This window comes from Rhinolophus sinicus, chromosome 8 (genome assembly GCF_057876585.1).
Source record: "Rhinolophus sinicus isolate RSI-liver-muscle chromosome 8, RSI-T2T, whole genome shotgun sequence".
In the NCBI taxonomy this organism is placed as follows: Eukaryota; Metazoa; Chordata; class Mammalia; order Chiroptera; family Rhinolophidae; genus Rhinolophus; species Rhinolophus sinicus.
The window spans coordinates 67,087,853-67,104,708 of NC_142508.1; the positions used below are offsets into that span (position 1 = coordinate 67,087,853).

General features: G+C 42.6%; 1 long non-coding RNA gene across 1 annotated transcript in view; it reads right to left on the reverse strand.

Moving 5' to 3' along the window:
- Positions 1-271: 271 nt before the first annotated feature.
- LOC148757598 (uncharacterized) overlaps positions 272-16,856 on the reverse strand; it is a 236,545-nt gene continuing 219,960 nt past the window's right edge. Inside the window, exon 4 of the long non-coding RNA XR_016022067.1 lies at positions 272-405. This is a non-coding gene — a long non-coding RNA (uncharacterized LOC148757598). The remainder of the gene's footprint in view (positions 406-16,856) is intronic.

Genomic DNA, 16,856 nt, shown 5'->3' on the forward strand with positions numbered 1-16,856 from the left:
ATACGTCAATCCAGTAAAACAATGAATAAATCAAATCAATCAATCGTAATAAATACATAAATATCTCAGATTGCTGTACAATGTGCTATTTTTTTTCACAAAGAATAAACTGGCATCTTCGTGTACTGGCATAGAGGGATATTTTCTGTTCCTTTCAAGAAAGAACGGTTTTAAGGAGGTAAGTGCCTGGTCTTTGTCAAACATATACGTCTGTATTTCCATTTAAATATAAATGTAGCAGTGAGTTGTAGGAAACACGCATGCATACTCACTCAGCCTTTTCAGAGAAGCACTGGGAACAGTGAGCTTTTCAAATTGAAATTCCGTCTTCAATTATTTTTTTAGGTCTCTCAAGATCATCTTGATAATTAATTTCTTTTACATTTTAAACATCTTTTTCTTTTCCTGCAAAGAGGAAGAAAGCACCAGCATGGGTGGAAGAACGCCGGCTGTCAAGACAACATGGTGTGCGGCTGGCTGGGGAGACATTTGTGCAACTTACATAGAGATATAAATATATTAGTTTGGGGATTGCTACTTTCAGAGCAAATATTACATTGTCACAAATATCACACCCTCAAGCCAAGGTATATATTAATGGCTTCATTATTAAAATTTGGTTACTGTTTCAGAACTGTAAATCCATCAGTTAGAATAATTTTATAAAATGAAACCACAAATATTAATAAAAGTTTTCAGTTCAATAGAGCATCAACAATAACCAGATACTATAATTCTGGGAAAGTTAGGCAATAATATTTTTAAAGCATAAGAAAATATTCCCTGACTCACAACATCCACCTGAATTTTCAAACACTAGCTTGGACAATAAATTTCTCCTGCTCCCCTCCCTCCCAAGAGGCATAATTTCTCACTGTCTACAGGATGAAGTCCCTGTTTTCTTCGCCTGGCATTCAAGAGCCGACCCTCTCGCTCTCGGTTAACTTTTCGAGCTGCAAACCCCCTTCATGAACATGGCACCCTTCAGTACAGGCCCCTTTTCAAAGCTGGCCGTCCAATCACATCACATCATCTTGACTTAAAACAGCCCTCTACTGATATGCCCTCCCTTTCTAGTGTTTTTCTCCAATAGCCAAATTAAATTTTGATTGGGTTTTAAGCCCTTTATTCCCTGTCTTCCACATAGTAGTTTCTCAATCATATATCTGTGAGGAATAAATGAGTGAATAAAACAAATTTGTGTCTGGTTTCTATGCGAGAGACATAGATGTCATATCTCCAAAGTAGCCAAAACTGTGGTGGGAAAAAAAAAAAAAAAGAATATGGAGGCTCATTAGGGAAATTTTGCTAAAAGAAAATCTGGTGAACAGAAAATTGTTTTCCTTTTTAATCAAATGTATAGCCATTTGTGCAGTTATTAAGCGGCCGGCTTATTTAGAAGAAGTCAGTGGGGTCCCCTGCAGGTTAAAGGCCTGGGATCATAGTACATGCATCACAGATTGAACTAGACTTACAGAAGGAAACAACCTATTTTCTTTTCTAAATTGCAGAGGACTCGGTCTTTCCACAGTTTAGCTCCATTCTCTCTGCAGTCATTCTCCTCATAGTCTCATTTACCAAGATTACACACAGCACCCCGGCCGTCCTGCACACCAGATATGCCCTCGCTTCATCGTAAGTATTTCAAAGTACATATTAAAGCAAAAAGAAAGTCGAACCTTATTAACAGGATTAACTTCTGAACAAGTCTCAAAACCCATTAGCAATAGACGCGACAATGTCAGCAATAAGCCTCTCAAAAAATCATTTAATTCAATCTCCTTTATTTTTAAAAGCTGGTTATTTATGTGTTCTGGTGGCTATGAGCATTAAACCCTGGCAAAGTAGGTGTTCCCTGGGGAGCCACATTCCCTTACAGTCTGTTTGCTGAAGACTATTCCAAGTCACATATCCGATACTCTATCTCGCCCTAGCAAGTTGATTTATCCTCTGAAGAAAACACATATTAGGACCATGCACCCAAGAGGAGGAAATGAATGTCATAAACCTGTCATGAAACATTTCAAGTCAAAATAAGATCTGGTGAGACTGGAGTTCTTTACAGTGGGTCATGGAATTGGTTCAAAACCAAGCCATCCAGCTCCAACTTCTTCAGAATAAAATGCCTCAATCTTTCTGAGACAGAGATGCTTTCTTTTTTATTTCTGCGGTTTCCATCCTTCTCACTGAATCTAACATCATTCACTTATTGGTCTATCTATTTTTAACGTAAATATTTGGCACATGGAAGGAGCTGAGGGAACATCAAAGGACAGGGCGAAGTCCACATGCCCAGGAAACACAGGTGTTCTTTACCAATTACAAAAGTCTTTCCACATTTTAGCTCTATCCTCTCTCTTTACAAATAGGTGGGCCCAATTTAACAACCATTTGTCAGAAGAGCCCCCTTTGCCTGGACATGAGGCAGCCAGCAGAGGAGGTGAAGTTCGGCAAGGATTAAAGAACTTGCTTCCTTGCTATTGTAAATATGCTAATGAGGTAACAGGGACCAATGTCTTACTTCTTCCAGGTGGGATCCCCAGAGTTCCCTTTACGAGATGTCCGTTTTGTGAAAGATGCTGGTTATCTGGTTTGTAGGCACAGGTTCTAGAGAGAAAGCAGTGAAGTGGTTCTGAATTAATATCACTGCTTGAGTTTGATCTGAACCAGGGATATTCTGATCATCTTAGATGTAGACTGAAGCACAGCCCATTTCCTGCTCAGCAAAGGCTGGGCCATTCAATGGCAAGTGCATTCATAAGGGCAGGTCCAACCCAGAGCCACTGGCTTTTCCCGTCCTCCTAAATAAGCACTCCCTTTGGGAGTGAAGACTTTGAACACGCGTGATTTATTTTGACTTCTAGCCCTTCTTTGAAGAGGAAAACTGTTCTGAGTAGCCTAACAACTAGTATAACTTTTCAGTGTTTTATAGTGCAATTATCAATAACCCATTTCTGAGTTCTATGGGAATAAACATTAAATTATTTTTTTCCGAGCATCTACATTGCTCTTGACATTATATTAGCATCTCACCTTCAACCATGGACTGTAGTTTAGTTGGTGACACTGTTTATATTGTCATAATTTTCTACCTATGTATATTTTTGCTGACAACCGTGGATAATCAGGTCTCTTATTCAGAGCAGAATTCAACAACAGTATCTTTTAAATATAATACAGAAAATAAAGAAAGAAAAAAATCTATTTAACAATGAATTGTGTTTTGGGTGCGTTATCAAAGAAATTATTAATGATTCGTTGTGAAAATGTATTTCTAGCTTGGGCTAGAAAAAAATAGTCTAAAAAATAGTCTATGAGAGGAATATAAGTGTATCTATATGTATAATCTCTCTCTCTCTCTCTCTCTCTCTCTCTCTCACACACACACACACACACACACACACACACTAACAAGAATTTATTAAGTTCCAGGTATATTCTAGGAAAGTTACTTTTATAGAGGTAATAGTTGGATCCTAATACCAATGAGCACATTCCAATTAACTGATGGGTGTACGTTTATAAATCTCAATCTCTCTCCTCTCTCCTGAACCCATGTGGTGGGAATGGGAAGCTGACTCAGGATCTGTTTCCCTCACTCTTCTGACTTTTCTTCCCATGCAGCTGAATGGAGGACAGTAACAGTCAAAAGCCAGGTTTGCACTTGGTGGGGAAGGCAACTTTTTAGTGCTGATATTGACCTTGACTTACAACCCAGCTTACTAGAACTTTCTGTAGTGAGATTGGGGACTCAAGCCCGACTGATAATTCAGGCTTTTCCACTTTTGCTTGCTTCTGCTCTCCATATGTTCATCTTCCTTGGAGAAGATGGAAAAAAGGGAGGGGGGTGTCTAGGGAATGAGCCCAGACATATTGGGTCCAAATACCACTTGAACATCATCATAAAGACGGAATCTTAGCACTGCTTCTCATATGTGCTTCCCTCTCTCACGCAGCGCCTCCTGGAGGAGAAGCAGCCCTCCAATTGGGCACCAACCAGGTGACACAATGTATCTGGTGTCAATTTTGGTTTTAGGTTTTCAAAGGATGCTGATCATAGCAGACCCTGTGTTCTCAGCAGGGGACCCAGTGGACTCAGCTTTTGAAAGCAAGAGATCAGAGATCAGGAGGTGGGATGGCTTTGGACGTAAGTAGGAATGAGCTTCGAGTGGAAAAGTAATTCTGACCTAACAAAATGAGCTGGGTGCCAACCGTGGCTCTCTTTTGAGCTTTTCCTTCGAATTTGATCTTGCTTATTGGGTTTTGTGATGAAAGGCTTTTATTGATTAGTACTGAGCACTTGAAAGTTAAGTGGCTCTCTGGAAAATAGGGAATTAGATGATCATTATTTTTTTTTTAATCTTTTCTGAAAAGTGCAATTTCTAGTTAGACATCTGACTAAATAAAACCCAGGGTGTCTTTATACCAGACAGTAAATGAAGAAGTGAAAAGTAGAATCTCACACGCAGATTTTCAATGCGAGTGGCTTTAATTAAATACTTCAGATGAACCTAGGGGGAGGAAGCTAGATCTCACCGAAAGTGAGGGGGGGGGGCATTTCCTTTTGTGAACTGGTCTAGGATGGCATAGGCAAGCCCTGTGGATCACTAAGGTTCCTTTTGCCCACACCCTATCAAGTCCCAGAAAGATCTGGAGCTAATATTAGTCTGTTTCATCCCCTAGGTACTCCCTACAGGTATTAGGGAGCTTTCCTAAAGCAAGCCTTGCCCCACCTAGTCTCTAAGTCAAGAAACCAACTGAGAATCCCAAGTAGGTGAGGCTGGAACACCCCCGTCTGAGTCCTGATCCTGCCGTCCTTGCTTTGCCTTCTTAATCTTTCACTGCCAGCCACTGGCTGGTGTTCCTACACCCGCTCACCAAGTGCCTTTGCTGCTAACAATGGCCAGGACAATGCTATTTTTAGAGTTGAGAAGATTGACTTCAGCAGTGACTCTTTCCTTGGAATTCAGGACCGGTGGATGGGCTAACGTTGTGGGTGAAATGGTCTCTTTGTGTTGGTGTGCACAAGATAGGCAAGGTCTCTGCTTACTGGGGCTTACGCGTCAGGTGGGTGAAGCTAACCGGGAACTACTATGAACTACTATCAAATACTAGATAGATGCAGACTGTGACGAATTCTACAACAAAAAACCTACACGACCTTTAGAGAATTTCATGTGTGTTTTTAAGGTGAGCGTCTTCATGGTTCCTCGAAGTTCCCCATCCGTCTTGTAGAGTGAATGAGAAGTCAGAGTCTGGGAGGTCTGGTGGCATAGCCCAGAGCAGTTCACTGAAATGACCCAAGTGCTTTCAAGACTCTTGTTTCTTTTAAAACATTTTTTTTCATGCACATTTTGTTACAGCTCCTTTCTATATTGTTTATTTTAAAATATAATTTACTTTACGAGTGGTCAACAAAAGTTCCGAACACAGAGATACATGTCATAGTTTCCCTGCTACTTTGTGTGTCTGGGCATATATTGTGCTCTAACCTGAGAAGAAATTTGGGACTTATTCCATGCCACCCTCCCCAATAAGGGAATCTTTCAGACATTAACAATAATCAAATCATGTCCTGGAAACAAAACTCACAGATACAGACAATAGTTTAGTGGTTCCCAGAGGGTAAGGGGGGAGGGAGGAAGGGAGAGTGGGAGATGAGGGTAAAGGGAATCAAATATGTGGTGATGGAAAGAGAACTGACTCTGGGTGGTGAACACACAATGTGATACGTAGATGATATATTACAGAGTTTTACACCTTAAATCTATGTAACTTTGCTAACCATTGTCACCCCAATAAACTTTAATTAAAAAGAAATCATATCCCGGGTTACTTCACGCCCTTGGATATTGTGAGCTGGGTTGCTGGACCCATCTTCCTCATTTCATTGCCTGGCTAATCTGTCCATCCATAGATCCTCCACTGGGTTTGTTCCCTTGGCCTACACAGTGGCCACAGCCACACTGAAGTCCCCATTATGTGACAACTGAACTCAAACAGGTTATGATCCTGAGAATCCTGGGTTGGTCCCTTTTAATGCTGCTTAACCAAATGGTTAAACTCAGGGACTGCTCAGTGCTTCTCCCATGCTAATTCTGTTGACTTTACCTGAGTCATAGAGTGTTTGGCTCCAAGGGCAGCTGAGTGCACTGGAAGTTCTGCCTTTGCTAGAATTCCTTCAGAGGGAAGAGAGGATAGGTGATGAGCTTCTTCTGCTAGAGGCGAACACTGAGTTCAAGACAAGAATCAGAAAGCTAAGCCAGTCACACGTGTTGGTGCTTCGTGACCTGAGGATCTCATGCAGAAGACAGTAACTGGATGGATGAAGCTGGATACCCCCAAAAAATAGCTAAGAAAGATGATGTGTGTTAACTCTTTCTTAATGACACCAGTGGCTCACCCGGAGGTAAGAGAGAGAAAGAGTTTTCTCTAAGTGCTGACGGAACTCACGGGCAAGCGAGAGCTCTTACCTGGTTCTCTGGAGATTACACCCCACATGCAACAAATGAGAATAACTGCCCTTCCATCCATATCATTAGTGTTGTTACTTATTATTATTAATTGTTTCAGCTAATATTTAAGAAGATACCATGTTTCAGGTTCATTCTGTGTTTCACTTAAATATCTTAACAGGTGCTAAGAGCTGAATGGGTGGGTTACACCTTCCCTGACCCTGAGGTTGGGTGCAATTTGGAGTCAGAAACAGGGAGCTTTCCAACACATGCCTTGATAAGAAAACCAAAAATAGATTAATAGGTAACAAATACTATAGGCATAAATATAAATGTAGAGGAGACAGACAGATGAATGGATTGATGGATAGCTAGATAGACACTTATCACTCTGTGAACAGACAATGTTCCACATCATTAGACTATTTATAAAAGCCCTTTCTTAAATTTAAAAAAGGTCACATTCTCTGATTACAATCCTAAAATGAAGATATCAGTAAGTCACTAGACCACATTGTCAGAGGAGACACAGGTCTTACCTAGGCAAGATGACGCAATCCCTGCACCAGGGTGGTGGAAGGGCAGAACTGGGACAAGACTAGGTGAGATTCTGCAAATCAACATTTAAAGCCCTACATTGTAATTCAGATATGAAAGAGCACAGAGCTTGACTCCCTGAGAGTGTGGAAAATGTAATAGTCAACATACTATCTTGCATTTCAGTGAAGACAAAAATAAACGAAAATAAAGTCATGGCATTTGGAATCTGTGATCGAGGTTCAAATCTAAGCTCTTCAAGAACTGGGCAAATTGCTTGGCTTCTTTGATCCTTACTCTCCTTGTTTGCTAAGTAGACATAAATGGGTACAGAAAACCTTGTCCTGTGAGGTTATTACAAGCAGGAAATGAGAATCTATGTGAAATATTTGGCACTCGGAGCTTAAGGTCTAGTATACTCTTTTGCATGGAAATAAGTGTCTTTGGGAGGAAATGTGCTGGCCGCAGAGTGAATGGGAAAGCTCAGTATACAAAGAAGTCTTCCAAGAGTTTGTTTGAAAAGGTTCCAGTGCAAAAGGACACTAAGTAGCAAACAAAATGCCTTGTCAGGCTCAGCCAGGAAGATGCTGGTAAGAAGTTATTAATTAATCGCCAACCAGCCAGAAGGTGTTACGGAGCCTGCTAAGTTGGAATATGCGTTATTATCTGACATCCAACATATGGCACATGGCTATGAGGTAGATGACACTAGCTTTAAAGGTCATCGTTACCCAAATGAGCAGATCTGAAATGGAGAAATTAGTTAATGCTTTCATCTGCTGATTTAGTGTGAACACATCCAAGAGAGCCGAGGTACTCCAGATGGCAAGTAACGAAAATAGCTAAGAAAGATGATGTGTGTTAACTGTTTCTTAATGACACCAGGGGCTCACCAGGGGGTAAGAGAGAGAAGGAGTCTTCTCTCAGTGCTGACGGAACTCACGGGCAAGAGGGAGCTCTTACCTGGTTCTCTGGAGATGAAACCTCACATGCAACAAATGGAAGAACTGTCCTCCCATCCATGTCATAGTATTGTTACTTATTATTGTTTCAACTAATATTTAAGAAGCACTACCATGTTTCAGGCCCCATTCTGTTTTACTTATCTCTCTCAACAACTCATTGGGGCAGCTGTGGCTAAAGAATCTTGGCTTGGGAGTCAGATTTTATGGATTCCAACCGTATTTGTGTGATTTCCAAGCAGTGCCTTCTCTGTGACAGTTTGTCTGTAAGTGGAGATGATATTGCTCCCTACCCGGCAGGTTACTACAGCTCACATAAGATAATCCACATAAAGCACTTGGAAGAATGTCTGGGACATAGTAAGTGCTCAATAAATGTTATGCCTCCTCCCAAGATAATTTCTCCCCTTTTTTGCATGTAAGGAAAAGGAAGATTCCAGATGTTAAGGAGAATACCTCAGGTCACATGACTCATATTTGCAGACAGATTCTAGTCTGACTTCTTAGATCATATTACCGTGCCCCCAGCAGTAGACCCTTCCCTAAGAGAAGCACACAAGTCACCCCCTTTTCAGGAGAGGGGGGACAGTTCAGGAAACAACTGTCAATCCTCAGAGCACTGACCTGTCACAGACATGGATATTAAGAAGCCTAAGCAAGTCAGACCCAAGTTATTTTTTCTTCTATTAAACAAACAAAAAAAAGCAAACAAAGCAATTCACACTTTGGGTGGGATGATGAAGAAATATGACAAAAAAGTAATCTGCAATCTTTAAATCATAAGAATGACAAAAAGCACTTACCAAGTGCCTAGTACGTGCCAGGGGTTGGGTAAAATGTCTTATGTCATGTACCAGTATTTTTCACCCTCACAGTTTGGCCTCTCAGTACCCCACTTCACACATAAAGGAATCGGGGCACAGGAAGAGCTATAACACCTTTAGAGAGTGGAGGAGCTCGGCTTTGAACCCAGGCCATCAGGAGCAGAGCCCCTGCGCCCCACTGTGTGCTCTCCTGGCCCTCGTCGTCCAGGCCTGGACCTGACTGATGGGTAAGGCAGGGTCCTCAAACCTGAGCGTCTCATACTCACCTGCTAGGCTTGTTGGGACCCAGCCCTGGAGTTTCTGATTCAACTGATCTGGGATGGGGGGGCAAGAAATTGCATTTCTAACAATTTTCCATGTAATGCTGATGCTGCTGGTTTGGGGACGACGCTTCACAAGCCACTGGTTAATGAGACCTCAGAGACTGAGTCTGAGTTACAGAAAGCTGGTCTGGGGCCCAGGTCTACCACTGGTAGTGTGTGACACCGAGCAAGTCACTTCAACCCTCTGAGCTTCAGTTTCCGTGCGTTCTCGGTAGGGGTCTAAGTCCTTGCAGTCTTATTGACTATATAAATAGTTATTAAAAGGATGCAGTTAATAAAACCCATCTCCTAGAGCTGTTATGGAGGTTAAACAAAATGTCACGTGCAAAGTACCTAGTAAGTAGCCTGGAACACAATAATAGCTCTCACATGGTGGTAAAGAAATAAACTCCTCACAAAATTATTAATCCTAGCTGTGTACACAGCACGGGGAGAAAGAGATGAAGCCACATTTCCTGTCTGGGACGAGTAAATTGAAGGACTGAAAAAATCCAAGCAGCAGCACAGATGGACACACTATGCTGCACACAGACACCGGGGCTGCACAACACACACACACACACACACACACACATATACACACACACCACACACACACCACACACACCACACACACACCACACCACACACACACCACACAACACACATACTTTAGAACTTGGTACCAACAGGCTCTAACTTTATACAAGTTGCGAATGAACCTTCTTATATGATTTCCAACCTATAGATAGAGTCAATTACAAAGGTGCCATTTATTGCTGCCATACTGAAGGTAATAAAGCAGATTACTTGCCAGTTGAAAGGACGAGGTAGGTACAAAGAACCTGGAATACCTGTCCTCCAAAACAATCACACAAGTGACCAGCAAATGGCAGTCTGGGATAGGGAAATCCTGCAGCTGGTGTTAGTATTGGGAACCGAGGGTTCAGGTAGGCTGAGGGTTTAGGTGGACACGAGCCTGGCTGGGCCAGTCCCCCCAGAGACTAGGAGCGGCATCTCTGACTCAGGAAGTGAGATCCACTTCCTGGGCGACTGTGGGCTGGCATGGGATTATCCCAAGAGGAGATAAATCACTGAGACAAAAATGCAGGTTGCCCTCCATGCACAATAAAGGTGAGCTTCACAAAAAGCCACTCAGGGCTTTCCCTGGCAGAATGCAAATTAATCCACATCTCTATGACCATGAACCTGGGAGAATTTCCTTACACTTGGATTGATATGAGCTCTTTAGTTATGTCTAAAATTAACAGCCTGAGTGGGGGCTTCCTTGTGGGTCACTCAGATTTCTATTCCTGGGGCCTCTTTTGTGTGTCTGAGCTTCCTGAGTGGCTCTTTCTGTGCAAATGTATGTGTCTAGGACATGGACCTCTATTCCTGGCTATGGATAAGGGATCCAGGACGTTTCATTTATTTTTGTTGCTGTTTGCAACAGGGATAGTTCTGAATCCTGGCAAAGGCAGACTGCCCAGCCCCCAGTGGATCAAGTAGAGAACTGAGAGGTGAGGAGTTCTAACCCCAGAGTTTGGGACCAGAGCGCCTTAAAATCCTACATGGTGAATTCAGGTATCCCATGGTTCCATAGCTCAGACACCAAGTGAGAGGGAGGCATGTCTGCTATCAGTGCGAGGAAAAGCTGAGCTTCCTCTGAAAAACTGGGTCTTCTTTTCTGCTGTCTCCTCACCCCCTCTTTCCTGTTGTGTTACAGAAATTGAGAACCATGTTTCCTGCTTTGTTTTGCCCACTGGGAAGCTTAAAGGAAAATATAACCAGCATTTAGACTTTTATAAGGCCGTGTGGAATGCTCAAACAATATCTAGTGGCTGTTGCTTTTGTCTGTGTGTCATCGCTTTTCCTTATCTGACAACAGACTCACTTGACCCAACTATAGATATAAGCATTAAAATGCAATTGGTTTGATCTGAATAAAAATCCCTCTAGCAAGAAAGATTTGTCCCAGGAGGCCCACGTGATCCAAGCTGGGCCAATCAGAGTCCTACTCTAAGATTTTCCCACCAGAACTGGTAGAGAAATGCATGCTTTCCTGTAAGCCAAACCACCCCACTCCCCTTTACTTAATGGAAGAATAGGGACCCAGTACATAGAAAAACACAGAAGAGAAACCCACAGAGAGGGTCTTGACAGTGTTCAGGAGCGCATTCTCGTCGACCTCGAGGTCATTTCCATCATTCCTCACTAATGTAGTATTTTATATGCAGGAGCATAGTCCTCGTTTTGTCCTCAAACAAATCCAAGCTGGACTTCCATCACTTGCTGCCAAAGCACTACGGCACGCAGGATCTCTGCTCGTGGGTATTTCCCTGGCTCTCGCTTTTGCCAGCCTGTATTTTCCCCTCATCTTGATTCCTTCAATTATTTGTTCTTTTTCTTTTGTATTACATATAATTTTGTAAATCGCCTCAAATGCTTTGTGAAGGGAAGCAAAGTATAAACATGTCCATAGGACCAAATAACTTCAAATATTGTACTTTTTCCTTCTGCCACAATGGTGGATAATGGCAGCCTGTGACATTAGGAAAAGCTTAATGTGGCTTCTGTATTTTCTGTTTCAAAAACCAAAGAAGTGTGTGATATATTAAATAACAGGGTCCCCCTTTAAGATAGTTAAAATAAGCAATTTCTAATGGAGTCAATGCTGAGTCTCAGTTATCTGGAAAACTGACATCTGTGGAAAAGTATTCTCCCTTATTTGGCCAGACATATTGATAGCATCGTATTAAAAAATGAAAATGACGACTCACGAGGCAAACAAAATGACTTGGTAGCTGTTATTTTAATGCTGGTATGTTTTTTAAGAATCAATTCTAAAAGCATAATATATTTCATCCCAGGCTCTAATATCCCAGAGACCACTGGGCGTGATGATTGTGTGTGTATGCCTCTCTATACTTTGCCTAGTTAAATAAATACCTCTGTGCAATGATGTCTTATTTGATAGAGCAAAGTAAATGATAACAGGACCAGTTTCTTCAGTGATCAACAGCTTAAAATTCAAGACCTTCTGGATTTTGATTTTAAATTACATTATTTTATAAAGAAGTGATCTCAGAGGTGTACTTATTCTGAAAGTAAATGCTGCAACTGAGCCAATGCACTAACAGGCATCCAGTGATGATACTGTCATACCTCCAAGGTACTGCTGAGTCTGGCAACGAGGTATTTAAGGGAGCTGAAGACGAAAAAATGGGTATGTGGCTGTTCTTTGGGCACTGCATAATCTGGTTTGGGCATAAACCCCAAATTGGATTAACTCTTCTCTCAGAAGAGGATCTAAAATGCCCCTACTTAACCTACACTGGTCAGAATGAAAGAGAACCCTCCCCACCAACACGTATACCACCACCACCACTCGTGGCAAGCAGGAAGGGAGGGAGGGAGGGAGGGAGGGAGGGAGGGAGGGAGGGAGGGAGGGAGGGAAGAAGGGGGTACAAGGAAGGTGTTGGGTAAAAATGGAGGGGGTTCAGGTAGCAAAACAGAGAGGTCCCTCTGAACACTCAAAGAAGCACAGCCAACCATAAGTCGGGGGAAGCAGAAATTGATGAAGATACATCTTTACTGATGTAAACTGACATCAGACTGTAGGACCAGGGGAACCTGGGGTGCTTCTGCTCTCATGGCCCGGAGTGAGATACACACACACTCACACACACACACACACTCTCACACATACACACACACATACTCACACTCACACACACAATGGCTTTTTCCCAGGTGTGCCAGCCCTTTCCCATTAGACTCCAGACGGTCACGGGTTTCTACCACCACTTCTGGGAAGAGGAATCAAAGGCCAAAATCAGAACCTCTTGTCTGCCTGGATCCAATAGCCCTTTATTTAATTACGCCTATCTTGTTCCAGATGAGTTAAGATGCTTTGTATCTACGTGTATCTATTTCACAAAGTTCTCAGTACAGAATATAGGTTTAATCGCACTTAACAGAATAAGCCATCAAACAAAAGTGGGGTGGAGAACATGCCTCTGCACTTGGACCACATAGTTCTGTCCTTTGCCCCCTGTGTGACCCTGACAAGTGACTAACCTTTAAAAGCTTTCAAGTTCTTCAAGTTTAAGATAGAGATATTAACACTACCCACTGGAGTTGTGAGGATTTATGAGATTATACATAGGTAAGGGGTTTGGTTCAATGCCTGGTGCATTTAAATATTCAGTAAGTGCTGCTATGGTTATTTTATCATCACCATGATCATTATTAATATTATTACCAGGATTACCATATTCATATGTCCTTTATGGGACGCCTCTATCCTTCTTCTAAATATTGAAGTAAGAAGGATAGAAAGAATAAAGGTTGAAGAGAAAGAAAAAAGGACAGAGGGAAGAAGGAAGAAAGGAAGGAAGGAAGGGAAGGAGGGAGGGAGGGAGAGAGGAAGGAAGGAAAGAAGGAAGGAGGGAAAAGAGGGAGGGACGGAGGGAGGAAGGAAGACAGGAAGGAAGGAGAAACAGAGGGAGGAGAGGGAGGGAAGAAGGGAGAAAGGAAGAGAGGAAGGAAGGGATGAATGGAAAAGAAGGATGAAAGAAAAGAAGAATGGAAGGCACTAATGATGAAATTACGATTGGGAAACCTTGTCCATATATAACAATAAGAGTCAGGTGACCAGAACAGGACAAAGCATACACGATATCTTGTGTAGTCTTCTGCTTTGGGCTATTTCTGTTAGGGGATAGTAAGCATCAGAATACCTCTCATGGGTTCAGCTCTCAGAAGGTGTGCTAGGACCTGAGTGGCACAGGTTAGTGAAGACGGGAAAAGCATGGGCTGACTCCCACAGTAGTTCAGCCACGAGTGTGCAAAGAGTCAGCGCACTGAATTCAGGCTTAGCCGGGGTAATTGTCTGAGCTGGTTGGACAGGTGCATCTAGAGATCTGCATCGTGATGATCACCAGGGGCAGAGGGGTGCGGGGCAGACAAGCAGGGACCCGGGAAGGAAGCAGGATCCTGGGATGAGGATGGAGTTCTGGTCCAGCCAGGACTCGAGTGGAGAAGTCCCTCTATGGGGGACTCCTCTGCAAAGTAGGGATTGGAGGGACGCTCCGCTCTTGAGTGTGGAGTGAGATTCTATGCAAATTAGACCCTGTTTCACCTCTGCTTGCAATCCTTCAAAAACATCCCACTGCACATAACATGGACTCCCAGCTTCTTGCGATGGGTGACCGGTGTCCAAGTGACCTGGGTCCTGTCTACTCTCCCATCTGTCCCCTCCTGTTCCGGTTCTTCCAACATCCCACCCCCCTCTCATCCTGGGGCCGTTGCACTTCCGTTTTCTTCTCACTGGAAGGTACCCCTGCCCATCCTCCTATGATGAGCCGTGCCCACCGCTCAGATCTCCACTCCAATGTCATCTTCTTACACCCTCCTTTCCAGCCTTGACCTCTACTTTATCAGCACATGTATTCTCTTCAGAGCATGTGTCACAATCAAAACCCACCTTGCTCATTTATTACTTTCCTGTTTATTATCTCTCTTTCTCTTCTATGGTCTCCAGGGGTCATATCTACCTTGCTGGATTCCCCAGGACCAAGCTCAAGGTCTGGCAGTAGGGAGGTCCTCCACAAACATCTACTGATTAGGTGATTAAAAACTCTTAGGATAGAACATGACACCCTAGACCTCATCTGCCATCAACCCTGCAAAGTCAATGCTACAGCCTGGTCAAGATTTCCCACCTGACTGGAGCAAACCAGAACCAGCCAGGTAAGCGATCAACTCTACTGGAGTCAAAATAAACCCATTCTCAGTTTGGCTACAAGTCGCAACTGAAGAACAAGTAACTGATGGAGAGAAGAAAAAAAGATGTACGCAATTATAGAGCTCAAGGACAAAAGTATGAACAATGGTGGTATTAGTGAAGGGTGTGGCGTGCAGGATACCAGAGAAAGAACTCAGCTCCCCTTCCACCTCTAACAAAGAACAGGACTTCTTTTCCCATGGCACCTTTGAGGGCCATTTTGCAGAATTCAAAGAGTAGAATAATACCTCTGTCCCCTAACATACAGATGACATCCAGAAGGGACTCTGAACATTTTTCTCCCATAAAGACTACATCATTTGGAATGGTCTTTTAAAATATTTTCAGAAATACATTGATGCTGTTTGCTATTGCCGCACTGAATTCCTTCTGACATCATAGAATACTCACAAAAGAATCTTTCAAAGCGCAATGGTCATGCCAGTTTATAAACCAGCTTCAATTCTATTCTGCTTTAAAAAAAACAAAAACACAACTATATGAGAATTCAGTATTTGAGAAATACGGCTCTTAGTCCCACAGACAAGCAGTAGAGATGGAAAACATGTGGGGAGAATAATATAAGCTGTGGACAAGGCAAAAAATGTGAAGAACGTATATCTGTACTTTTGTTTTTGCTGTGCAGTTTACACAAATCACTGCCTAAGCATTAATATTTATACTCCAAAACATTTTTTTCTACCATGCCCATCAAACTGTCACATAGTCAGGGTAGTCGGTATATCACATCGCATAAGGGATCGGAACTTGCCGGCCTCAGTTCCTGTAAATATGTTTCTTTTGTGCTGGGTTAAGATTACCCTCATGGTAGGGGTCCTTGTGGGAGTGAAGTCTGCCAACATGTTTTATGATTTAAAAAAATATAGACAAAGTTGGTGTTTGTGTTCTGCATGGAAGAGACCTTTCTGACCAAGCCCCTGCAGTTGTGAGGTTTATTCATTCTGAATTTACTTTTAAGCCAAAGAGAGGGCCATTTTCTACAGAGAGATATTTTTCTTGGCAGAAAACACAAATACCAAATTCATTCTTGGGTTATGGCTTGTACGAAAGTGCCCCCATTGCCTCTTAAACTTCTTAAAGAAGATGGCTGCTCTTGCACTGCCCCTGCTTAAACAACTGCAGGCTGTTTAACATCTACAAGCAGGAGGAAAGTGCTTTGGGCCTGGTGTCCAAAAGCCTAGGTGTTCTGCCCTCAGCCTCCCCTTACCATGATACAGTGTTGACCCTTATTCGTGGGGGATACGTTCCAAGACCCCTCAGTGGATGCCTGAGACAGTGGATAGCACCAAACCCTATTTATATGCTATGTTTTAACCTATACCTACATACATACGTATGATAAAGTTGAATTATAAGTTAGGCACAGTAAAAGGTTAACTACAACAGTAACAAAATAGGACAATTATAACAACATACTATGAATGGCATTGGGTGATTAATAAGTGAAATAAGGGTGACCTGAACACAAGCAGTGTGATACCACAACAGTCGAGCTGATAACCGATGGCTACTAAGTGACTAATGGTCAGGGACTGTATACGGTGTGGAGACGCTGGACAAAAGGATGATTCACACCCTGGGCAGGACGGAGCAGGATGGCGAGAGATTTCATCAGGCACTCAGAATGGTGTACAATTTAAACTTATGAATCGTTTATTTCTGAAATTTTTCATTTAATATTTCCAAGCTGTGGTTGACCACGGGTAACTGAACACGCAGAAGGAGAGACTGCAGATAGGAGAGGACTACTGTATTTATTCCTCAGTGTTTTCTTTTTATGTGGGAGGGGCTAGTGTAGCTGAAAAAGCATCCGAGTTTGCAGTCAGGCAGACCTGGCTTACAGCTTGCTTTTGCTACTTAGTATATGCCTGACTTTGCCTATTTCAAATTTAACTGCAAAATTTGGATCATAATGGGCAGTCAATACAGCAAAATGGTTGAGAGCTCTCGGTCTAGAAAAGGACTGT